General features: G+C 38.9%; 1 protein-coding gene across 7 annotated transcripts in view; it reads left to right on the top strand.

The window, feature by feature from the left end:
- Pag1 (phosphoprotein membrane anchor with glycosphingolipid microdomains 1) overlaps positions 1-26029 on the top strand; it is a 131377-nt gene that overhangs the window by 59939 nt on the left and 45409 nt on the right. For 5 of the 7 annotated variants that reach the window (XM_063257497.1, XM_013144006.3, XM_063257496.1 and 2 more), the window contains one exon: positions 16492-16585. The exons of 1 other annotated variant lie outside the window; for it this stretch is intronic. The gene's annotated coding sequence lies outside the window, so the exon portion shown is untranslated. Of the gene's footprint in view, positions 1-2444; positions 2573-16491; positions 16586-26029 lie in introns of all 7 variants that reach the window. One more of the 7 variants, XM_063257495.1, reaches the window with a different exon arrangement.

Raw genomic sequence — 26029 nt, 5'->3', positions numbered from 1 at the left:
CCCCTATGACTGCATGAGGCTTTGGGGGGACATCCAGACACAAACCATAATACCATGTAATTGGTATCATGTCCACTACCTAAAACATGGTCAATTTTTAGGGTTTCCTTATTAACTATCATTGTATCATCCAAAACTGAGGGCTGTGAGGCCAACCAATATTCTGCTTCCCTCCCAGCTCTCTGTTTATTGAACCAAGGGTCTCTTTAATGGCACAAAGAGAAAGAAGAAAGGACAGAGAAATTGTAAAACAAAAGGAAATTTCTGAGGTCTAGCTATGCTGCTGCAGCCAGACAATAGATGGCTGCTGACAATAGGTGGGTGGACCTGACATGAAAAATGCAGAAGTTCTATTTTATTTTGACCATATGATGGTTGACTTGTTTTAGTGGCAGTGTTATGGATTAAGAACTAGTGATCAACTTAATGCCAGCTGGATTACATCAGCATGGCACTGAGCATAGATGATCCACCGGAGGAAAGTTGCCAGCATAAATAGAGAGGTGGAGAAGGAGAAGGAAAGCATTAATGTGGTTGAAGGTTAAGGTGCTTCCTTTTGATTTATGAAACTGTTCTAAATTGGTTGTGTTTATGGTTGCACAACTCTGACTATACCTGTGTAGCATGAATGAGAGTGGAGGCATTGTGGGTTCTCCTATGAGTTGCTGTTTGAGCCGTTAGGATCTCCTGGAGAAACTCTGGTCCTCACATTGAGCATTGCTTCCTAGCTTCAGAGGGGAAGATACGTGCCACTTGGTCTCCAGGGTGAACTCATCATGCTGGCTTCCTGGCTTGTCCCCGACTGTGCTTGTCATTGGAGGAGCTCGGGGCCTCCATGTTGCTGAGGATGGTTGTGGTGCTTTTCACGACAGCCCTGGTCTTTGTTATGAGTGTGACTTATTGGCTCCAGAGTAGAACCCTCATCCCACCAGCACAGCTTCTTCACTCCGCTGGCGTAGACTTTCTGGCTTCCACTGCTGACCTTTGGGCCTTCCCAGCACAGATCCATAAAAGAGACTGGCATGAGTCCTTCTTGTGGGCTCCAGACCTCCAGTTGCACTTGTGGGAGGCCTTGTCATGAGCTCTGGGTTTTCATCTGGACTTATGTGAGACATTGCTGTGGGATCTAGGCCCTTGACTAAATATTCTGTCTTTGGTGTAGCGGATAGGTTTCCTGCATTTTCTTGTGTTAACTCCTGGTGACCATTATAAAAATAATATTATAAACTCCATGTCCTGATTCTGATTGTTCCCTGACTACAACAAAAAGAGTGGACTTAATGGGACTTAATGAAACTTTCATTTCAAAAACTTTGTGGTACTCTCATTCATGCTACACAGGTATAGTCAGAGTTGTGCAACCATCAACATAACCAATTTAGAACAGTTTCATAAACCAAAAGGAAGCACCTTAACCTTCAACCACAGCCCCTCACCCCATACTCCCATCTCCGACCTTTCTAGACTTCAGCATCCATCAGTCCGCCTTCTGCCTCCAGTGAACCACTCTGAAACGAAGGGAATGAAAAGAGCTGCCCCATTCTCATCCCACAGTGCAGCTTTATCTGCACACTGGTCACTGAGGTTTGTAGGCACTGAGTTTGTAGTATCTAATGGAAAAGTCTGAAGTGTCTGAGGATGATGGATCAAAAGAATGAATCTCATCAGAAAGAAGCTGAAAAGAACCACAAATTCAGGGTGTAGAAAAGTACTCTTGAGCTATTACCAATTGTATGCATCTGTTATCTACAGTTAGCCCTGACCTACTCTGCCTCTTTTGATGAGACATTTTTAACAGGATAAAAAAATCTCTGAGAAATGGCTCAGAAGTTTTTAGATTTTTATGGAACTTACATGCTGTTTACCCAGCAGAATCACACTTGGACATTATAGGCTTAGAGACTTACCAAGACATATGAAAGGGCTCTAGTTTCAGAAGCTTACAGCATAGGAAACTGGGGATAGATGTGTGTAAACAAGTTAAGTGCAAGACCAAAATGCTCTCAGTGCCGCACAGAGGGGTCTCCTAGGAACAGTTGGTCATGCATGGAGATTGGGGGTTGGGTATAAGAAACAGCTCCTAGGGGCTGGGGATTTAGCTCAGCGGCATAAGTGCCTGCCTTGCAAGAAGCAGTCGTGAGTTCGATCCCCTGGTACCTATAAAAACAAAAAAGACAAAAAAAAAGAAACAGCTCCTAAAGATGACTTAGGGACTGTTAGTGATGAGGAATATTAGTGATGCTTAGGAAATAGAAGGAGGGAATTTAGGGGGAGAAACTAGTGCGTTCAATGAAAGGAGATAGGAAGCACCCTAGGACATTTGGACATGAGCAGATAAGGCAGTCAGTTGTCAGTAAGAAAGGAAAGTAGTGAGAGGGATGCTGAGGGCTGAGAGCCAGAACATGAAGTATCTCACCCACTGCATTCGTTTCCTGTTACCATAGGCTGGGTGGCTTGGAACAATAGAAATGTATCGTCTTTGCAAGCCAGGAGCTTCACCCTCTGATACCTCTAGAGGGAGGACCTGCCTCTTCTGCTTCTGGTAGCCCCAGATGCTCCTTGACTGGGGCCCGTGAGTGTCCATGTCTGCCTCTGTCTTTATAGGATATTCCTCCTGTGTCTTTAACACCATCTTCCCTTGATGCTTATCTCCCTCTGTGTCTAGAATTCCCCTTTTATTATTATATATTATATCTTAATACAGCCTGGATTTTAGGTGAATAAGGATGGAGAATGAATTGAAAAATATGCATACCCTTTGACTCCCATGAGTCCATGTATAGAAATCTATCCCATCAATATATATCAGTCATATGCTAAGACATACGTACATGGCCAGAGATTTAGCTCAGCAGCCTAAGTGCCTGCCTGGCAAGCACAAGGTTGTGAGTTTGATCCCTGGTACAAAAAAAAAATACATGCAAAAATAGCCATTATAAAAATGGTGTTTTCAAAGGAAAGCCAAAACAATCTAAATAGTCTTAGGCATCAGCATCAGCATGGAAATATGCTCTGTAATTATCAGAAAGAATCAGATCACTCTACATACAGGCACAGAAAGTTCTCTAAACTATACTAAGGGAAAACAACAAACTATACCAAAGGGAAACAAACTAGTCTGCTGCATGCAGTGCCATATATATATATATATATATATGAGAGAGAGAGAGATGTGTGTGTGTTTGTGTGTGAAATTAAAAAGTACACTTTAGTTTTCATCTTTCCATAGTTTTTTAAAGTGTACTCAATTCTGTAACAGTGCTTACCTACAGGGAAGGGAATGCAATGGGGGTGATGTGAAAGGAACTTCTTTTGTTTATTATACATCCTTCTATACTCTAGACTTTCTCAATAAGCATGTGTTATATCAAACTGGAAATCTGCTGTAACAAACATTTCAGGAGGAAGAATGCTGAGAGTTGACCAACAACTGAATACGATAAACAGGTGATAAGGAGAGGAAAAAGTGGTACAAGGGTAAAGGAGATGATACGGAGTGTTCAAAACACTCAGAAGTAAAAGGGCAACATTTTAAAGGAGACGCATTTTAGAAAATAATAGATCTTTTGAAAGTGAGAAGGGAACCCGGAGATATGGATGGCTGAAGGGATGGAAGGGAAGGGATGTAAAAAAATTATATCATGTCCAGGTACCAGCTACCCACAATGAATGTAATCATTAGTATTGCTAATGTGGACTAATAAAAAAAAACTTTTAGAATAAATAAAAATGAAACAAGAAAAAGGTGAAGATATATACATAAAGAAAAACCAGAAGTTTTCGTTTCTTTGAGTATCAGAAGTGTTTATGCCTCTCCCACCGCAACAGGCTCCCGGTGGAACTCATCAGCAAAGAATAGAGAGACAGCACCATGAGATGTGCTGAGGTTAGTGCCATCCAGTGTGGCTTCTGCTGAGGAGTGTGGAACACACATGACTCAGCCCTAGTGAGCCACAGACTTCAGCAAACTAACAGAATCAGAGATCGACAGGTGATCGCGGGTAGGAGAGGAAAACTCGTACTCCTTGGTGATGTGTTATCAGTCTGACCTTCCCTTTTCTATGTCTTTACCTTATCCCTGATCATTTCTTGTACAGACACCTACCCGTTTCTGTGATACAGGTCTCCTGGCCTGCAAATGAAACGTTAAAAGAAAGGGAACTCAGAGAAGAAATGACGTCCAAATCAGTATCTCCAGATGATAAGGAGGAAAAAGAAATTCTGCCAAAATCATCATGCGGAAATTTTTGTGGCCTACTTAGTCATCAGACATGAGGATCAGGTAGAGTTCACAGAGAAAAACACTTGAAAATCCAGTGAGGACGGTGTCTCCAACCTCAGCTTTTAGGTGCCTGGTGTTTTATAGTTGGTAAAGGAACTTTTCACGTGCTCATCTCATTCGGACCTCACATCAGCAACTTCAAAGGGTAATAATGCCTCGGTCTCTTTCTGAGAGAGACACTGAGTCCTAGAAACGGGCAGGAAGGGTAGAGTCCGGGCCAGGTCTCGTGACCCCTCAGATCTGTCTCTTAATGTAGACCTTGCAGGCTTTTGCTCCCACAATCTTCCATCAGATATCTTTGAAGCATCACTGAAGTTATCAAAGTCTATTAAAGCCTATCCAGGTTATTTATTTATAAAATGGAGTAGTCATTGAGCAGCAGAGCTTCATAAGTAATGAGAATAGAATGTACCTCTTGAGAAGGCATCAAGCTTACAAAATTAAAACCCAGACTTTAGTTTCAGAAATAGTAATAATTATTTCCTCCTTCACGATAACAAATCTGTGGATTCCATCATAAGCTGCAAGCTATGGAAACACCAAAGAAATAGGAAATGAGAATTTGGTCCCAGCCAGCCTTAAGGCATTTCATGGTACTTGGTTTAGAAGTATAGGCATACAAAAAAATAGATATTAATTATTTCACTAAGTCACAGTATGTAATCCCTACTTTCTCCATCTAAAAGAAAACGGCAGAATTGTTACTTAGCATACTACCTGTAATTAGCAGAAGTACAGTAAGGAAGTCTTTCCTTGGTATGTGTATTGTCTAGAAGGTTCTAGACATGGCACTATACTACTGCCACCACCCCTGCCAAAATCACCAGAGTACTAAAATGTAAGGACATAAAATGGACCTGGGGAGCACATAGTTCCCCATAGTTCCATGCCCTTATCTCCTCCAGGGGCCATACTCTTGGACCAATACCCTCTCTCCTTGCCGCACCCTAACAAATAACAAAACCAAATAAAAGTATAGATCAAGTCTCTGGATGTTCATTTTCTTAGGTCTGATGTTGGTTTTTGCTACAACATATCTTGTTTCTTCCTTCTAGGAATGTTTTATGTAGTTTTTCTTACCTTTGCTCCTCCTTACCTAGATGATAGTTACTATGGCAACAACCTGTTGCTGGCAGACAAAAAATAAATAAATACATAAAACCATAATTGTGCAGTGAAGAAGTACTGCTCCGTTTCTTGCTTCTTGTTCTCAGGGCTTATTTGGTTTCTTTCTGGTTTTGTGGGTGATATTCATTTTATCCACTTTAGCAGGTTGATGTGGAAGCTCCTTTACTGTTTCTATTTTACCTGCTAAGGTAGATTTGTCACCTTCTGGAGTATTTGGTGACTTTTACCAATTATGATACAAATCGTGTGTTTGTCTCAGAAAGTTCAAAAATCCTTTCCTTCCCCTTGTCTCTCTGATTGACTTCTTCCCTTTCATTCCCCCCTTACTCAGTCAATCCGATGTACTGCTGTGGTGCTTTGTCAGATAGCCTGACAAAGGGCTGCGGGAGAAGGATCCAGATTTCACGTCTCACTTAAAATCCCGTTAGAATGTACATCAGAACAGCTAAGAAAATAAAAACTTGGGTAATACATAATGCTGATTAGTCCCTAGACTCGTTTAAAAATATATTCTTGATTAAGTAAATTGAAAAAAAACTTTTAAAAAAATAATAATGTACTGAAACAGTCATCAACTATCGTTGCTAGTCCCTTTCTACCAGAATTTAGGGTTATCACAAATGATCCGTAATTAGACAAGCACTTTGGCATGGCTGGCGTGGAGATGGTATTGCAACAGAATTTTGGACAAAGTTTATTGGCTTAGAAAAAGCACGAGTAGTGCATGTGAAATGAATAGGCAGCCACCATAGAGCTGAAGGCCGTGGAAAGTGGTCTGGGTTTTGTTTATCATTCAGAAGAAAGCAGGTCTGTGACCAGTTTCCTTATCACTAACTGAAATATCATAGGGCTTGACTTTAACTCCAAAATACATTAACCTAACTCTGAAATAGGCATGAGTGCTAAATAATAGGATACAAATGGCATTATACACTGAGGACTGAGAAAATGTCAAAGGAGAACTAGGCAAAGTTTGAAGCGTGAATTGAGCAGCTTTCAAAAACAAGGCAGAGCATAAATTAACCAAGAACAGGAATCAAAGAAAATAAATGAAATAAATAAATAAATGAAATGAAATGATCTAACATAGCAGTCTTAATATCAAATGTCCTAATAAAGTAAAATAATTCACCAGGAATTTTGGTTTGTCCAGTTTCTTATGACATCCTTTCAAAACTTTTCTTACAACTAAAATTATTACATTTTCTCATTAATTCTGCTGTGTTGTTTTAATCAGTAGTCCTTCAAGCAATTGCTTAAAACTATGTTTAAAAATATGAAATCCCTTTGTAAGTGTACAATGGATTATGTGGATGTGCCTGTTATTTTAGTGTCCATTTTAATGTATAGAATTAAGGTATACAGCAGCTGGATTTATGTATAAGCCTCAATATAAGAGAGAATCGCTTTCTGTATCTTCTCTCTGTGCCTGTAAGTCAGAACTGAGTATTAGGAAAGCTGATTTACATGCTGGCTTACATGCTGGCTCTGTGATACTGTCCCAGGGCTGCCGTAACAAAACTCCACAAACTGGGAAGATTACATGACAGATACTGATTGTCCCACAGCTGTGAAAGCTGGCGGTCTGATCAAGACGTTGGCAGGGCCATGCTCTATCCAAGACTGTAGTCTAAGATTCATTCCAGACCTGTCTCACAGCTCTAGCATCCCCTTGGCTTCCAGCAACATAATCTTGCTTGTTCACCTGGGGTTTTCCGTATGCATACCTCTGCATCCAAATGTCCCCTTTTGGTTAGGACACCAATCGTATTAGATCAGAGCCCACCCACTCAAATATTATTTAGTTGTATAATCTTAAATAATTCTATCTCTGGCAGCCTCACTTCCAAATTAAATCATACTGAGATCCTAGGGTTTAGAACGTTAACATGAATTTGAAAGACACAATTCATCCTCTTGATTCGCTCAGCACAGTAGTATATAGGCTTGTGTATACACACGTGTCCCCCCCCCCAGCAAAGATGTAGCATACTAGAGTCCATTGTGAAACCTTCAGCTTTTCTTAGCACACTGTTTTATAAACCATAATAATTCACTGAGCACTGACTTCTGCAAGACTCTTGTTAGGATACATAAGCATATATTCATGTATATTTGCCTTCAAATGAACCTTAACTTCCTCTGTGATAGTGAGCATGGTATCTGATGTCTCTGAATTTGTCTAAAGTCTAACCTAGGTCATCCAGTGGTTGATTTCCATTAGAGAAATGATTGAAATGTCATACACATGGCAGCATAGAATGAGTCCTAGATCTTGAGACAACAGGCACTGTCAGGGCACAATTTGGATATGTTGTCTGCAGGGTTAAGGTCTGAGATTCAAGTGGTCATAGTGTGTGTGTATGTATGTTTGCACACATGTACATGTGCTTATTCATTACATATATTGTCCTTCTTGGAAGCAGGGATGTGTTTGGTTCTAGGTCCCCATGCCCACAGATATCAAAATCTGTGGATGTCCAAGTCTTAGATAAAAGTGTGCACTGTTTGCATGTAACCTTGTATGTCTTCCTGTACCCTTAAGTCTAGATTACTTATAGTGCCTAATGTAAATGTTATGTGAGGATTTGTCATACTATACTGTTTATGGAATAATGACAGAAAGCAGTATAATATGTTCAGTACATATTTATGAATACTTTGGATATTTTTGGTCTGCAGTTGGCCGCATTTGTAGATATAGAAACCAAAGCTGTATGTGTGGGTGCACATGGACATATGCATATATTGACATATGCATATTTTGTAGGAGACCTGAGTTTGGACTTCACACATGTACTGGGCCCAACAAACCAAATCAATACTGAGCTTAATCCCAGTAACTGAGCTTTGACTGGTTACAGAAGGCCTTGAAGCCAGTTAACTGATAAGCTATAAACAATTACCTAGTTAAGCTGTAACTATTCAACAGCTTTGCTGACCAGAGAATAGCCAGTGAAGTTGGGTTTTTTTATGCCTCATTGATATTTTCATATAAATATTGTCTGATTGCCTTGTTGCTTGGCGTTCTCAGAACCTGCTCTGGTTTTGGGAGCTACACAAGAACTTGGAATGTTTTTGTTTTCCTCAGATAAGCTTTACCAAATTTAACCTGCCTAAAATTTTCCATTTTAAATATATATATTTAAATATATATAATACCTTGGCTCAAGAACACTTCGTTCAAGAACAATTCAGTTAGCAAACAGAAGCATTTGACAGAATTATACTTCTGTTCATAAACTTTGCATCAAGTGACAAACGTGAAATATATACATATATGCATATAATATAAATATATAGTATAAACATATGCTTGTCGGTTATATGGCCTCTGATCAGTCTTCAAATGTGTCCTAATGAGAGATGACTCCCCTACTTTCTGGTTTCTCAGTCTGGGATCACTCAAGCAGTGGTGGAGGTGGAGGGCTCTACTGGCTAAGCCTTCCCAGCAGAAGTCATATGGGTGAGTGCATGTATAGGGGGAGACACACAAGGATAAGTGCTTCTTTCCGAGAACCTGGGGAAGGTGTGGGGTCAGGAAATGGGACTTTTCCCAGGTATACCTCTGCGATTTCCAACCCCAGTTCACTGGCATCTACTCAGAAGTCCTGACCAGAGTCACTCTGAGATAGAAAGTCCCCTCCCACTGTTCTTATGGATCTGCAGAGCTGGTGAGCTGTCTCTGTGCCACCAAAGGAGATGCACATAGATTTGCCTGTATATGGTATGCAGGAGCATCTTTACAAGGTGTGATTTTAAAAAAATGAAAAAACCACACAGTGAATACTGTTGCTGAGAGCTATCCAGTGAAGGAAAGCTCTAAAAAATAAGTGTGACCTCGTCCACATTTCTTACTGCATCTGGCACTGTGCACCTCCTGGCTGTGTTCTAAAGGCAAAGTGAAAGGTAAATGTTTTGAAGTTATTTAGGACAGTGCAACTAGAGACACAAAAAGGACTTCTAGAACTGTTTCAGAACATGGCAGGAACAATGGGATAAGTGTGTTCCAAACGGGGTGGTGTTTTGAGGGGGATTATGGACCACGTGTCTTTTACTGTCGTAAAATTTAATTTAAAGATCCTCCTTACTTTTAAGTCATGCCTCATACAGAGATCCACATAGGTATGTTACAAAGAGAGAAAGAGCTATAAAGGCCCTGTGTGATCCATTTACAGAATGCCAACCTACACTACCCTGTGTTCACACAGGGCCCCACACACCCATCTAAAACTTGGACACTTTGCAGACAAGAGCCTTTCGCAATGTGAGTACTGTCAGGCACACAAGGCAAGCCTACATTTGGGGGCGTATTTGAAGGCCGGCCAGAGGCTTTGTGGTACACAAGCCAGGTCCCTTGCCAGGTGGCTGCCAAGGAGATGCTACCACAAGGCAAAGAGCACTGAAAGCTAGACTTTTGTGTCTGGCATGGGAAGTCCCAGGAAGAGAGACTAGAGTAATAGTTGCTTTTCATTCCTTTTATTCTTAAGCAAGGAAATAATATTGACAGGTAAGTGAAGAAAAGACTGAGAATTAATGTCCTCTTTCATTGCTTTGGTTATTCCATATTTATTTACATTGTCTAAAAAATAATATCTCAAAATATTTATTTTACTACCAGTTTATAAACCAGTGGTTATAGGCATCATTTTATATATACTGTCATTAAAGCAACATTTCCACATACAAAATGTGTTCATGCTACCTTGCTTTATATTCAGATAGCTGAGAAACATGCTATAGAATTTCCCTTCAGTGCATCACATTTACATATTATAAACTAGCCTTTTCCAACAAGAGAGAGTTTTTTCCTGTTGAACACTACCATTTTGATGATTTGCCTTCTAATATTGAAACTGCAAAAAATTCATAGCTGAGCCACACTTGGGTACATGCCAGCAGATAATGCGGATGCTAAATTATGTCGTTTTAATCCTCTTTCTGGGCAGCACACTTAGAAATAGAAGGTTTTTGCTAACAAAATGTCATTTGTTAAAAACTCAATATATGTATTATAATTGTATCAATCTTACCTGGATCCTGTAGACTGTAGATAATGTGAAATACATTTAAGGATTTTTATCGTCGGCTCCCTAGAATTGAAGAAAAATATGTTCCTCTTGGAAAGAAGATTATTTTCTTAAACTGCACCTTTGAGAGGATTTTCAGGAGGAATGATTTTCCTAGTGTCATATTTCTAATCTTTTTGATGTTTATTTAGAGTCTGGGTCTTTTTTTTTTTATAAACCTTCGTCTTATCTTCACAGCGGCCTCTCTCGGGCATCAGTGTGAACTCTCCCTGCTTGTCTCTTCCATTTTTCTGATAAAACCTTAAAACTACTCTTCTCTTAATGGACTGCTGCTTTGCGTACATCAGGGGTTTCAGCCGCTCAAATACATGAACAATGAGGCAGGAGACATCAGATGGCAGAAGACTGGAAATGTTCACACAGTAAATGCCAGGAAGACTGAAAGTATGAGCCAAAGCAGCTGGGGTTTGAGGGGGTGGGGGTGGGCATGCATGCCACAGCTGGGAAAGCCAGCACGAAAAACGGTCACAAGTATGAGGGCGCCTAGCAAGAGCGGAAACCAAGAAGAACGAGAACCCTCGGATGGGGAAGTAAGCTGTGGTTGGTCGTGTTTTCCGTGCTGTTCGGGGCCTTCTGCACCAAACACATTGTCTTCAGCAGCTGCCTTAAATGCTATTCCATTGAGCATACTTTCTACACTTTTCTTGTGTGACTGCTGTGGGTTGAATCTTGAACTTAATGAAATGCCCGTGCTTTGAGGTGTGATTCTTATTAAACACACGGTGGAACTCGGATTAATGAGAAATAGCACTAGTTTATGGTTTGCATTTTTTTACCCATAAATTTATCAGAGCTGGACATGATGGCACATATTTGTAATCCCAGAACTTTGGGAGACTGAAGCAAAAGGACTGCAAGTTTGAGCCCAGCTTGGACAGCTTAGCAGTTTAGCAAGACCCTGGGTCAAAATAAAAAGGTCTTGGGGATGTTGATTAGTGCAAAAGTTCAGGGTTCAGTCCCCAATGCTGCTCAGAAGAGGTATCTTAAATTACTAACATTTGTCATTTGGACAAATTGAAGGGTGTGTGTAGTTAACTGGATTAATAGCTGCTTTGGTGGGTATAACCCAGAGGAATCGATTAATAAATTGTTATCTTCCTGGAGGGAGATTTTTGGTGTTCTATCCTAATCCTGTCTTAGGCCTCACTTGGCTAAAATTCTATACATGTATGACCGTGAGCTGGAGAGATAGCCACTGTAACAAATGGCAGAAGCAGAATTCAGCAACAGCTTGACATTTAACACAGTGACCTGAAGCTAAGAAGCAGAACTGCTACATGGATTGGATCATGTAAGCAGCCTTGCCCAAGTAAAATTGCAGAAGGAGACACATAAGTTAGCAACATCATATTCAAAAGACGTTTGTATTTGTTTTAGTCAAATCTCGTATCATGTAGATCAACAGTATAATGTAGGTGGTCAAAGAAAAAAAGCTCTCGTCATCTTGAGCTTCCTCAGCAAACTGTGGTGTGAAGACCAGCAGAGGTCAGGGTTCTGTCCCACTCTTCATCCATGTGCTGCTGCTTCTGGACAGTTGCCTTTGAGCTGAGTCATTTAGAAGAGAAAAGCCGGAGAGCGAGTCAGTCCCCAGTGTGTCTTTTCCTGCCTTCCCTGAAAGTTTCCCCACCGTTTGTTCCTCTGCCTGCATTGTCTGGCTCTCCCCAAATCTGAATGCGTTCTGACTACAGCATGAAACGCTTAGGGTGTTTGAACACACTCACGGTCCAGTGGAGCATGTGCCTGATCACACTCTCCGTCTGTCTCATCCACATGGTCTTGCACGGAGTTGGCTGAATTTGGTGTTGAATTTTAATTCCCCACGCCAAAAAGGTGTTGCTGCCTTGGCCTGACCACTGGGGCGGCGCCACCACGTTCCTGCCGCCTTTATTGCCATGCAGTTGGCTCTCCAGGAGCGGCTTCCGTGCTTCCCTCGTACTTTGGCACCTTGAACTTGGAACTTTCGGCTCATTCTGTTCCTGTGTTTCCTCGTACTATATGGATCACATTGCCTGATGTACAGGCATCACTCAAGTATTTTTACATTAAGTAAATTAGTTTTTTAAAATCAGAGTAGATTTGAGGATATTGTAATAACAGAGATGCTCTTACTCAAAAATCCCTGAAGACAAAAAAGGAAATAGGATTACCAGTCCTTCCTATTACCACAGCATGTTTTTGCAAATGACATCCCCATAATTACTATTCTTTATGTTGTGATGGAAAGAAACCAGTAAACCAAATGTAGGCCAGCCTACACCCTTTCGTAATGAAGGGCTTGCTCCATCCCACACAGTTTCGTCCCTGGGAAGCGCTGTTAAATTTGAACTAGGAATCAGGAAGCACTGCCAGCAGGGGCTCAGTCCAGGCCATCTGTCAGGTGCATATCTCATCCCTGAGGGCCCAGTGTCCCAGAAATTAAACTCATTTTACTTCCTCTGAGTGGCTTTTGTCAGAGTCTTTAGGTTAGCTTGTAAACATATGAAGTCATCTTCTTTTTCGCTTGCTTGAGCCTCCTTCTGCATGTTACCATCAGTGTTGAGAACCTACCCACAGGCCTCGGGGAAATTGTCAGTGGGGTAGAGACAGTGCTGGACCTGGCATTCTCCTGATTTAGCTGTGCAGGTAGAGTAGCCATGCTGTATTTTTTTTTTGTCATATTTGAGTAAATAACTGATTTCAAAAGTTCTAAAATACTGTTGAACAGAAAAAGAAATTAATATCAAAAGCATAAAGTTTCTGTTTGAGCCAACAATCATTTGCATTCATTATTGTCCATGTAAGGAGATAATCATCCAGGTATAAAAGGACCTGAAGGAGTATTTGGACAATGCAGAATTACACTCACGTCATCTCAGGCAGAATGGGACAGTTTGCAGTGGAGCTCAGCTGTCTGCTTCATTTTAGCAGCTCTGGTGATCCACCTAGAACGACACATGGAAAGATTTCCTTGGGGGTGTCTGGAAATTACTGATGTTGTAATGTCCACATCCCTTGGAATTTTTTTGATGAGAGATTTATTAAGATACAATTTGCATACTGTACAATTCATCATTTCAAGTATGAGATTTAATGGGTTTTAGTATATTTAGAGTTGAATATCCATCAATTTTAGAATACTTGTCATCCTCCTCAGTTTTCCTCATCCCTAAGCAGTCACTAATCTATCCTCTTTCTTTATATAGTTGCCCATATAGATCATTTCTTATAAATAGAATCAAACTTGTATGTGAATTTTTATCACTGGCTTCTTTACCAAAAGTGTTCAGAATACATCTGTATGGTAACATGTGTCAGAGTGCTGGGAATGTGGCTCAGTGGTAGAGTTCTTGCTTTGCATGCATGAGGCCCTGAGTTCAGTCTCCAGCACCAATAAATAAATAAATAAGAAAAAACATGTATCAGTACTTCCACTTTAGGACTGAGTCATTCTTTTATACAAATACACTCTGTTTTAAATCTCCTCACCAGTTGATAGATATCTGTGTTGTTTCTACTTTTTCTCTCTTAAGAGTAATGCTTCTGTTAACATCTATGTATAAGTTTTTGTGAATACATGTTCCATTTCTCTTGGTGTATATCTTGGGGTTAAATTATTGAGTCAAATGGTCAGTCTCTGTCTAACACTTTCAAAGAGCTACAAGACTATTTTCAAATAATATGAATCATTTTACACCCCTGGCAGCCGGGCTTGAATGTACTGATTTTTCCATATCCTTCCCAACACTTGTTACTATCTTAGGGGTTTTTATGCAAGTGTAGAATGACATTTCATGTGGCTTTGATGTGTACTTGACAATGATATGGAGCATCTTTTCATGTCTTATTGGCCATTTGTGTGAAGAAATGTCTTTCAGGTCCTATGCTTATCTTTGGTTAGGTTATTTGGTCTTTTAATTGAATTAAATGAGTTCCTTATATATTATATATACAAGTCCCTTACCAAGTGATATATGCATAGTCTCTTTTATTGTTTGGGTTGTCTTTTTACTGTCTAGTGTTTTTTAAAGCATAGTTTTTTCTATCCAATTTATTTTCTCTTCTGATGCATGTACATTTGGTGGTGTGTCTAAATTGTCAAGCCAAAATTGAACTCATAAAGATTTACCTCTAAAGTTTTCTTTAATGAGTTTTGTAGTTTACCTTATAAGTTCAGGTATTCAGTCCATTTTACATTAACTTTTTGGTTTTCCTGAATTAAGGATCAGCTTCATTCTTTAGCATGTAGCTATCTGTTGTCACAGCACCGTTTGTTGCAATGACCAGTCTGTTTCCACTGAGCAGTCTTGGCATCTCTGTCAAAAAACAAAATGAACTGACCATACAGTTGAATAATTAGAAGTATGTTTAATTACCAATAGCAGTTTACTTCCTAGGAAGCTAAATTTTGTTCCATTGATCTATATGTCTGTCTTTATGTACTGAACTGTCTTCACTGTCTCTTTAGAATAGTTTTAGTTTATGATTTTTCTGTTTTGAAAATGCAAAATCATGTACCACTTTTATATTATTAACTGTCAAATTCAATTTTCAAGTCAAGCTCTTCATTCATCTAATAATAGAATATATTGAAATCTTTTTTCTAAATCACATTCATAGCATTTAGAAGTTTAAGAAAAATGTTTATTTTTTACCTGATGCAATTTAATTTGGATGTTTTAATTTTGCTTGTATTTCTCACTAATTCAAGACAGTTCTCCAAGACTAACCACAGATGTGGAAAAGTGGAGAGATTTACAATTGGAACCCACATCTAAATATATCTGTGTGTCAGGGGGTTAGAAGGAGGTTTAATTTGAAGTTTAATGAAAGGGTAGAGCAGTGGCTTGGCAACCTGCTTATCTGTCAAGCACTCCACTCGGTGAAACCCTTTCCTCCTCCTCGGCGTGACTGACAGTGAAAGACCTGGAGTCAGGTTGAGCCAGACAGTCCATGACTGTGTGTCTTGTTCTGATCTTACAGTTTTACTCTAAAAAATAAGAAAATAATCATGTAGTTGAATTTAGTGGCAAACAAAAGGCAGCCTTCTTGCTTGATAACTGGCAGGAAAACCTTAGATAATATAAATAATCTGCTGACACTGTAACAGAAGAAAGCACCATGGTCTGAGATGATAATGTAGCCACAAGAACATCTGTAGGTGTGAATCTGTAAGGTTCATGTGCCCAGTTTTCTATACTGAAAATCAGAAAATGTGCTTCAGTGTGCCAATATAATTGAAAGATAATATATCTTAGTCAGCAGCCAGGAGATTGTCCTTAGGATATGGATCCATTCATTCATTCATTCATTCATTCATTCCCTCTGCTCTCTCTGACATTGTACCTGTCCTGGTGTATTCTGTGAAGTAAATGTCCAGCATAGGAGATGCTTACTGAAGGATGGGAAGAGAACCAGAGAGAAAAAAGGATGAAGGAAGCGCCAGGCTGAAGCAATATAGAACCACAGATAGGATTGAGGAAATCATCCCTGCGGTGCCCTCATCTCTGCTCACCTCCTCGCTTTCGCAGTACAATGATAGCATACACCTAGGATTGGGTCCACACATCATTCAGGTCACACTATTTACTCTGCACCCGGCTCTCCTTTTGATAAGAAATTTTCAGAATCAAATCACAGCTCACTTTGCCTTAAAGGATAAATACTCTTTTCAAATAAATCATTTGTTTCATCTCAAAGTCAGATAACAATTATTTGAGCTCTAATGCTGCCACCATAGCACACAAATTTGTCATAAACTGGGGAAAATATGGGAAGAGCAAGTATAGGGATTTGTGTTTGATTAGATACTGAATTAGCTGTTATTTTAGAGACAATTTTATATTTATTCACTGATATTTGTAGTTATGCCTGTTTATAATTAAACTGTGCAGTTTGCTTTGTTTAGGAAAGAATGTAAAGCTCAATGGTTAGCAAAAGTATGCCAACATTTTTACAGTATACTGGGCAAGTATCTCTGACAGCTTTTCTTTCTAATTTTCTTTTTGGTTATAGGCCAAGAAAGAAGAGAGACTCTTACCATAACAGCATTTCAAAGAGGTACTTTGCCAGAGCTTGGAATACTTTTTTGAGCAAACATCTCTCCAAGGTAAATAATACCATTGTACCCATCTGGGGGCACATCATTAGAATTTTCAGACAGCAGTGGCCATTCAGAGCACAAAGGTTTAGTTGTTCAGCATAATACAGACCTGGGGTAGGGAGAGAGAGAAGAAAAGAAAGCAGAGCTGTTGGGGTGTCTTGCAGCCCCTGCTAAATGTGTTACCAGGAGAATGTCGTTAGAATCTGGGAGCTCATTGAGCAGCACTGCAAATGTGTGGGAAAAGGGAGAGAATGGAAAGCCGGAATTTTTTCTTATTACAGAGATTCATGAAAACAAAAGCCAGCGTGTTTAACTATAAAAATATCTCTTCCTTTATGAGGAATGAGTTAGGTAATTCCCATTAAAGGTTAAATAAAATATATGCTATATTCTTGTCACAAGGGGGGAAAGGATGAACTGTAATATCTTCCATCAACTAAGACTTACAAATAAAGATGATTTTAAGGAAACCGCTATTATTCTATGATAATACCTGCTAAGTAATACCTGCTCATTGGTTCATGAGAAATACATGAAGTTCTTGTTTTGGAAAATTAGATCCTTACGCTTCTTGAGGAGTGAGGACGGGTGTATGAGACAGACAAGCAGACAGATCCTAATACCAAAGATAAATCTGTCAGCATAATGTCATATGTTTCAGACTAGCTTGAGGTTCTTCCTTTATGAATCATGATCATAGTAGGAATTGGAGCTTAAAACAGAAGCAGCTGAATTGATAGATAGTCTCTGAATTCATCAATTAGCCCCCAGTATTTTAACATAATTTGAAGTTCCCCTGTTGATGCTGTTTGTTGTGATAAGCTATTTTTGCTATGCCCTGAAATTTTATCTGATATGATGTCTCCTTCTTTCCTTATACAGATATCGTGTACCTATAGACACAGAAATGCAAAGTATATGATCCAATTTAAAAGAAAATATACTTGTCAACTTGCTCTCCTTGGAAGTTAATATATGGTTGACATTACTTAGCCATTAGTGTTCTAGGAGACAGTTTCAGATTGGCAGTGGGAGAGTCAGGTTTTCCGCCTCAGCCCTTGTCCTGCTTTTTCTCTTCTGAAGGGTTTGGGGTCAGGGAAATGTAGGCTGTACATTAGAGGAGAATTTTGGGATACTATTCATTCTCTGTTCTGACAGAGAGGACATTGTTTGCTCACTGTAATAGGCCTGGCAGGACTCTGTGCTGTGCATACAGAATGGGAAAATAGTGAGCAGTGGGAAATCTCAAAATTCTAAGGAACAGATCAGCTTAGGAGTTTTTTTAAAAATATTTTTAATGGCATCTCATTATTGAGATGCAAGTCACAACTTGGGAAAATAGTTTTCTTGCCAGTGATTTCTTTCTCCTGCATTATAGATTCACTATGTAAAAACAGGGTCTTTAAGGGAGGAATATGCCCATCTAAATCCTGTACTATTAGAAATTACAGTCACAGAAGTTCAGAAACACTGTATGCAATACCAGACCTGCTTTGATACTGCTCCTTATATACTAACACTCATTTTGATGTAAATGAATATTAACCTGTTCCTGTTACTGGATTCACAGAAGCAAGTGTGTGCTGCCTAAGATGAAACACATTTAAAGATGTGCATTAGTGCAAACAGTTCACTTCTCAGGACAGTTTGAAAGGGTACTGTGCCTACAAAGTCCAGCACTGGAAAGGCAACAACGGCAAAAGCAAAGGTTTAAAGCACTATGCAAACCTCTAACTGGGCTTGATGCTGTGGCTTCTTAAAGTTGTGTGTACCCACTTTGTCCTGAGCAGTGCAGAACCTCACAATGCAGTGGCCTCTAAGAGCCCGAGGTGACTAAGGACTCTGTGTGTGTGTGTGTGTGTGTGTGTGTCCTTCCCCTTCTGGAAAGCTGACAACGCGGTCAAATAAAACACAATATATTTTAACTGAAGAGGCTTACTTAATTAAAATAGCAATCTCAAACTTTAAATCTTTTTAATTAAACATCTTTACATCTTTCTAATTAAACACAAAAATTATTGTAGGTTGATTGTTGTCTGAAATGCAGAATATCAAAACATTAGTTCATATATACAACTGTCTTTCTGGGTATTATGAGATATTGAATATAACTTGAAACTTACATAATTAATCCTCAAACCAAGAATATTATGTCATTTCCAATTGTCTACAAACATGCATTTCATCTTAAAATGAATAAAGTAAATTAAATAGCACATGTTAACTGACAAGTCAAAATATGAGTAAAGTTTGTATTTAAATGAATTTGATAATTTGTTTAATAATAATTTACTCCAAATCAAATTATTTTACTTAAGTCATTTTTCATGTATCATAAAATCACCATAGGAGTTATTTTAATTATTTTAACCTGTGGAGTCTTGCAGAATTTGAATTCTGCAAGTCAAAACAGATGACACTATTAATATAGCAAATAAAAGAGGTTGCCATAATCATCTGTATTCAGTTTTTAAAGGAAATCTTGCCATTCATGAGGACGTGACTTTAAATGTGAGCCTAGTGAGTTGCGAAAGGGAGACTAAAGACCAATGGGACAGCCAGTTGATTGGAAGATGTCATGAAGCCATTCTCGTCCTGCCTGGCTGTGTCCATGTCATAGATCTATAATTTCCTCTGTGACACCCTCTTCAAAGGAATGCTGACCTTAAATACCTTACACAAATCCCTATATTGCTCATGTTACCTCTACTTTTTTGCAAGGAATATCCTATAGACATACCTGTACTGTCTTGAAATGCCAACCATAAGTCAGTGGCATTTTCTCATTTATTGTTCTTTTGACAACAAAAGTTGATTTCTTTTTTTTTTTTTTTTTTTTGTACCAAGGATCAAACTCATGGCCTTGCAATTGGAAGGTAGGCACTTATGCCACTGAGCTAAATCTGTGGTCCAAGAAATCCGATTCTACTTAATCCATTAAAATATCTTAGTTTAATTTTAATTTTCTCACATTTTTGGATATTGGGGCATTATTTATATTGTCCTATTTGGTGAGTTAATAGTTCTCAAATTCTGACTTTACTGTTCATTTATTGTAGCAAATAATTTTTACATCTACTATTATGCTGAAATGCAGCTAACAAAATTAAAAATTATTTAAATCAGCATCATTATTTTCCAACAATATTGATGCTGCTTGGCTGTTCCAACTGTTAATTTACAAAACCAACTGTCATCGGAGTATCTACTGTTTAACAAAACTTCAGTAAATGTCTAAAGAAGCATTTCAATGAAAATTATCTAAACAAAAAGAAATACCATGTGCATAAAATACTGTTCATGTTTTATTAACTAGGGGTAGGTATAGCATTTTTCTGAATTGTAGCTAGCTTTCACTTTCAAACTTTGGGAGAACAAGTCACTTGTACCAAGAAAGTAGATGCTAAAGAACTATGTTTGGCAATTGTATAACATTTTTAGCATTTGAATCTCCCATTTATAGTACAGCATCAGGCAAAGTAAAATGTTTGGCATTTCCATAAGAGATGCAAACGCTTTAACATTCTCTGTTGTGATCTAACAATTCATTTCAGGGTAAGATGAATCAGCCTTGTTTGGAAAATGTTTTACATAAATATTGGCAAGGAAACTATCACTGAATCTCTATTCAAAAATGCAAACTTCCCTAAAGTAAATGATGGAAAATTGTGCTATATTACTATGGTTTTATGTGAACTGCTTGTTATTACTTTAAATTTTCACACTACTCTGCCCTATCCTTTGCTTTTTAGATTTTGTTAGTCTATATTGCAATCAGAGCCATGTTGCCAGTTCCTTCCAGATGTTGCATTCTTTTTAACCTAAGCTTTCTTCTTATCCACAGTGTGTTTCTCATAATTAAAACTCCAGAGCACCTCATTAACATATGCCCATTTCTTTAGAGAATATGACAACAGTAGTCTGTAAGTTTTGCTCTTAATTGACTGAAAAAAATTATGTGCCTCTTTGTCTCTCTGTCTGTGTTTCTCTGTCGCTATCTGTGTCTCTTACTCTCAATGAAAAATAAAACAAATATAATAGGGGACCTCCAACAAAAGAGAAACATTAGGTACAAACTAAGAAAATCTGAAGTAAATATGAACTAGAAGCAATAATGATATATATATATAGGTTCATTAATTATAATATGCTAATATAAGATCTCAATAATAGACTAGAAAAAATATAGCAAATATATTTATAAATGGTATGTTGAATGACTATCAGTGACTTCCACCTGTTTTGTAATAATAGTGTAGTGGGATGTGATAATTGCACTCACTGTCAGAATCCTCTATGGAGCATAACCACCTAAAAGCCAAAGTCAGTAAAACCTGAGTGTTCAGTGAAAGCTGGAGACCATATCCAGCTCTGACACCTGACTTCCTAAGGCCAGATCAGGCTTCTCCATTGTCTTCCAGATTCCTCTGAAGAAGAGAGAAGATGCAGACTGGAACATCCAAGGCTGATTCCCAGCCATTTAGTGTTGGTGGCATTTATTTACTTGTTCAGCCTCTCTGGGTCTCATGTTTCCCTCTCTATGATGTCAGAAAGTCAAACCAGATTCCCCCACCCCAGATGAGCCTGTGACTTAGAAAAATCTGACTCTGAGGTCTATTTGTGATTGCAGCTACAGAATTTAATAGTGATAAAATTTTGCCATTAAAGCAGGATGTATGCATTACATCATTTATGAGAAGATGTTTTATAACATGGTTTCAGAACTTTTGAATGCTATCGAAAACTAATGAAATAATTGCTGAAAGTAACAATTCCCATGTAAGAGTTGCCATGTAAGAATCATTAGTGCACTAGGAAGATGAGACTGGTTTTTGAAAGACCCATGTTGAATCTGAACCCAAAAATCATATTAGTATACTAAATTGTACCTTACTTTATGGTAGTATTTTTGTGCATGTGATAATGAATGTTTTTGGAGAGATTTTAGACTGGTATGCTATTGGATTGTATACACAAATGAAATTTGGCTTTGATGTATTATTGAATACAGGCTGTAGTGTTATATGTTACTTAATTTAGACCAATTGAATACCTAATTATCTTTAAGGCTTTTAAGACCATGCCACATGGTTCATAATATGCTTGTCAAGTTAATCATCAGGAAGTTACTCATTTGATCATGATTTCTTAAAATTTTTTTGAGCCAGTCACTGTCTGTTTTAAGAAATTATTCTCCAGCTATACCAGTTCAATTCTGGGTTTTGCTATAGGCATATTTAAGAAGTGTTTATTTAGGACTACCTCTAAAGTTAAATCCAATGGTAACCATTTGACTGTTGCAAGCACTCTGGGAAAAAGCTGAGTACTGGTTCTCAACTTTGACTATTCATGAAAATCACTCAAGGGACTTTTTTAAAGTCCTCCTGCACAGGCTGTATCCCCAAACTCATTAGATCCATCTCTGGGGGGCATTTTTAAAAGCTCCCCAGGTGTTTCCAACATGCAACACAAGCTGAGAATTCCCAGCCTTGAGAAAGCAGGTGAGCATCTCAGACATGCTCTTCCTGTAGCAGAACCCTCCTGTTCTCACAGTGAGACAGCTTGGAGAGCTGGGAAGCCTTTAAAGGACTGTATCTCCAAAACAAAGCAACAACCACTAAAAAAAAAAAAAAAAAAAAAAAAAAAGGCAGCTCGCCAATATAGAAGAAATAAAACTAACATGTCCCTTGCACTAAATCTCCAGCCTACAAATATCAGGAGAGTTCGTCCTGATTGTGAAAGCATTTGGGAAACAGGTCCTGCAAGTCTCAGTGTATGGTATTTGCCTTGGCTTTTGTTGTTTGGCACCCTGCTTCACCTACCAAGATCAGTGGCAGCTAACAAACACAGGAACACATCTGCTAACTATCAGCCCCTGTGTGGAGCGTTGCTCTCACAGCCACGAAAGACAGAAGTTACTCATTTTGAAATAAAAAGTCAGAGTTCTCATTTGTTAGAAAAATCTTATCTTTGTGTAATTGAATAGTTAGCCATTCAGTCATTCATTCAGTGAATGTGTGGACTATTCCAAAAATAAGTTTTAGGGTACCATAAGAGTATAAAGGATCTCTTATCCAAAAAGCACAATGGATATCCCTTGTCTGTGCCTTTGACACCTTGGTGGCATTCAGTGACCGTTTACTCTGCCGGGTAATTCAGGCCATGCTCAGCTGTGCTCTGTGTGCAACACCGATTAGCTGTGGTTTGGCTTTGCTGGTCTTGGCCGTGCTCTTCTCACAGATCTGGGGCTGTCAGCTGAGACAGCCTGGCTGACTGAGCACTGGTCCTCGTGATCTCTCATCTCTCATCAGGGTCGCCGGGTTTGTGGGAGAAATGGAGTAGGGGTTCCCGAGAGAAAGGATGGAAGTGCACAGGGTGAACTGGCCCATTCTCACTTGTGCCGCATTTCTTGCCCAGAGCAGGTCACAAAGCCAGTCTAGATTCAGGGCCTGGTGAAAAAGAGAGCAGGTCTTGATCGAAAGCACTGAAAACTCGCTTTCCAACAGCAAGGATTCAGAAAGGAGTGAGCATTTGTGGTTATTTTTACAGTCAGCCAGATGTTTTAAAAGTTGTAATTCTGTCTTGAGAAGTTAAGGGAGATTCCTGGCAAGTGGTTACTTTTGAGCAGATTTTAAGGGTAGAAAGTGCATTTCAGGTAGAGCCATGAGCAAAACCATCAGCTTACAATTTCATTAGTCAAAAACGAGAGAGAAACTTACGCTTCCTAAATGTAGGAAATAAATCTAGTTCAACATCAAGCATATAGAAAGTACTCACATAGACATTCTCATTTAGATCAAACAAAAACCAAAATGATGACCAGGTACAGTAGAGTGACTTAAGGACGTGGGCCTTATAGCACACATAACTTGATAACTTTACCATTTGCTAGCTCACTGAACTTGGACAAAGTACAAGCCTCTCTTTACCACATTGGTACTAATCATGCTTGCTGTATCAGTTACCTCTTGCTGTGTAACAAAGCACCCCACACTATAGCCAGTTACATAGCTCCCATCTCTGTGAGTTCCTCAGCTGGGCAGTTCCTCTAGTCTCAGTTGAGCTCCTACATGAATCTATGGCCCACTTGCTGTCGTTGAGGGTTGACTGGCCACTGAGGGACAAGGAGGACAACTGGGACCATATCCCTTGTCATCCAGCAGCCTCATCTGGCATTACTCACGTAGAGGTTCACAGAGGCTCAGCAAGTTTCCAAGTGTGAGAGAGAGAACATGCAAAGCTTATGGGCTAAGTTCAGAATTCACACCCTTTGTGAGCCAAAATCAGTCACAAACCCAACACAAAATTAATAGTAGAGTCACAAGCAACATTTTTTGCTAAAATGACCTCCAGAGTCACTGTAAGAAGTGGGGATCTAGAAAGGGGAGGATTTGAGATATTTGTGCAGTTTTCTCTACCTACCTTTAGCTCATAATCCTTTAAAGGACAAGTTAAGTGCAACTCAGTTTTTCTAGGTGAGGCTCAAAATTCAAAAGTACCTGGCCAATAGTAGATATGTAGAACATGGAAGCTATTACTTTTTCTTAGATGTCAAAATCATATTTTCAACCAAACTCTTTACTTGCTTTACATAGGGGGTGGTACTGGAGATTAAAGCCAGGTCCACTGTGCCGAGCTGTTTTGCTATTTTTTATTTTAAGACAAGATCTCACTAAGAATTAAGCTGCCCAGGCTGGGCTAAGACATGTGATCCTCCTACCTTAGCCTTTAAAAGTGCTGAAATTGTAGGCATATACCACTCCACCTGGCTTGTTTCTTAATTTTAAATGAGTATCAGATGAACCTTCAACACGGCTCCAAGTTTAATTTTATGCATTCTTTCCCTATTGCAGACCTATAGTAGAATAGGGGAAAGCTCATTGTCTTTGTGTCTCTTGTACAGAATGGAGATGGTGTCACTTAATGAGGCTGACAGAGGCTGGCAGCAGCTGTGTGTGAAATAGGCTTACTCAATGTGAAGGGTCAACAGGAGAAAAGAACCAGGGACGGTAAAGTACATATTTCAGCTCCCAAAGGCCACTTATAATGAGTAAGAACCCACTTCAAAACCTATGCAAAGAATGAAAACCTTAATAAATCTTTATTGATTTCTTTCACTGTTAAAAGTATTTTCACAAAATCAGCTAAACCCAATAACAGTTTGAGATTGATCAGTAATTTTCCCTTGAATCCCATAACTTGCATTTGATGGAGGTTTATTTATCTGGCAGCTAGACTATCACCAGTCAGTGATGTGGACTAGGCCAAACTTACTTGTCTTTTTCAAAATAAACAGAACATCAAAAGTTATTTAAAATGTGGAATGTAGAATTACAGCAAATGTTCTTTGAGGATGAGGGCCTGCTCTTTCTAGTGATGAAACTTTTAAGCTTCTCAAAGGGATCTCAGATGGTCCTTGAGCTCTACTTCCTGATTCTAGCCTACTTTACCCAGCTCACCCCCTACAAAAAGCCCCACGGCCATCACAGGGTTCATGTATCCCCCTGTTTTCCTCATCATTTTCAAACACTGAGTTTCTGTTGTGCTGATATGAGAAAGTCTTTGTGATACAGTGATTAAGAGGCTGTGGCTCTCATTATTTCTTCCTCTGACAGACAGACACTGTGAACCCGCAAGCCTCGGTGCCTTATTTCATCGATAATACAATGGCACTTATTTTTACATAGCTGTCCTGCTGCATTTATAGTTAGTAGGTTATTAGCAACAATGCCAGTACTGAATCCCAGAAACTTATATTATCACAAAGAAAAATAATATGAAAGTTTAAGCCCAACACAGAGATTTGCTGTCATTGCTGCTCCTGCTTCCAAAGCCCACCTGGCCAATTGTAATCACAGCTCTGTCGCACTCAAACATGTAGATTAGTCTTTCTGGAAAGGCTTCAGTGCTTTTGCTATAAAAAACAAATAGTTCATTTCAGATACTCAGTGTTAGATCTTAAATAATGTTTATGGTCCATGTAACAAAGTACCCAACATGATACAAAGAATATAATAATAAATATGTGTACACTTGACATGTCTGCCTTCTCTGGCCTGAGAATGATTTCTAGTTTATGAAATTCATGTTGGCAAGGAAAGTAGTTTCTGTTGTTACTGATAGACCATCTGGAGCTAAATTTGATGACTCTATTTATATATATCTTCAAGGGGAATTCCATATTTTTGACATGTTTTCCAAACTAGAAGTTGTATACAGATTTATGAGTTCAAGATAATGAATGTAACCCTTCCAAGCCCTGAAAATATTTTATATTACCACAATGGATTTTTTTAATAAATAAGAATGTAAATGCAAATATCTGGACTACATCTCAAAGATCTTTGAACAGTCCAAGGTTTTTAAATTGATACTGTGTAGGGGCCAGGGATTTAGCTCAGTGGCATAAGCACCTCCCTGGCAAGCGCGATGTCATGAGTTCAATCCCTG

This window comes from Cavia porcellus, unplaced genomic scaffold (genome assembly GCF_034190915.1).
Source record: "Cavia porcellus strain 051 isolate PalLab524CR breed Dunkin Hartley unplaced genomic scaffold, mCavPor4.1 scaffold_10, whole genome shotgun sequence".
Classification (NCBI taxonomy): Eukaryota; Metazoa; Chordata; class Mammalia; order Rodentia; family Caviidae; genus Cavia; species Cavia porcellus.
Note: the sequence above shows the minus strand (reverse complement) of the source record. Positions and strands in the feature narration are given on the sequence as shown.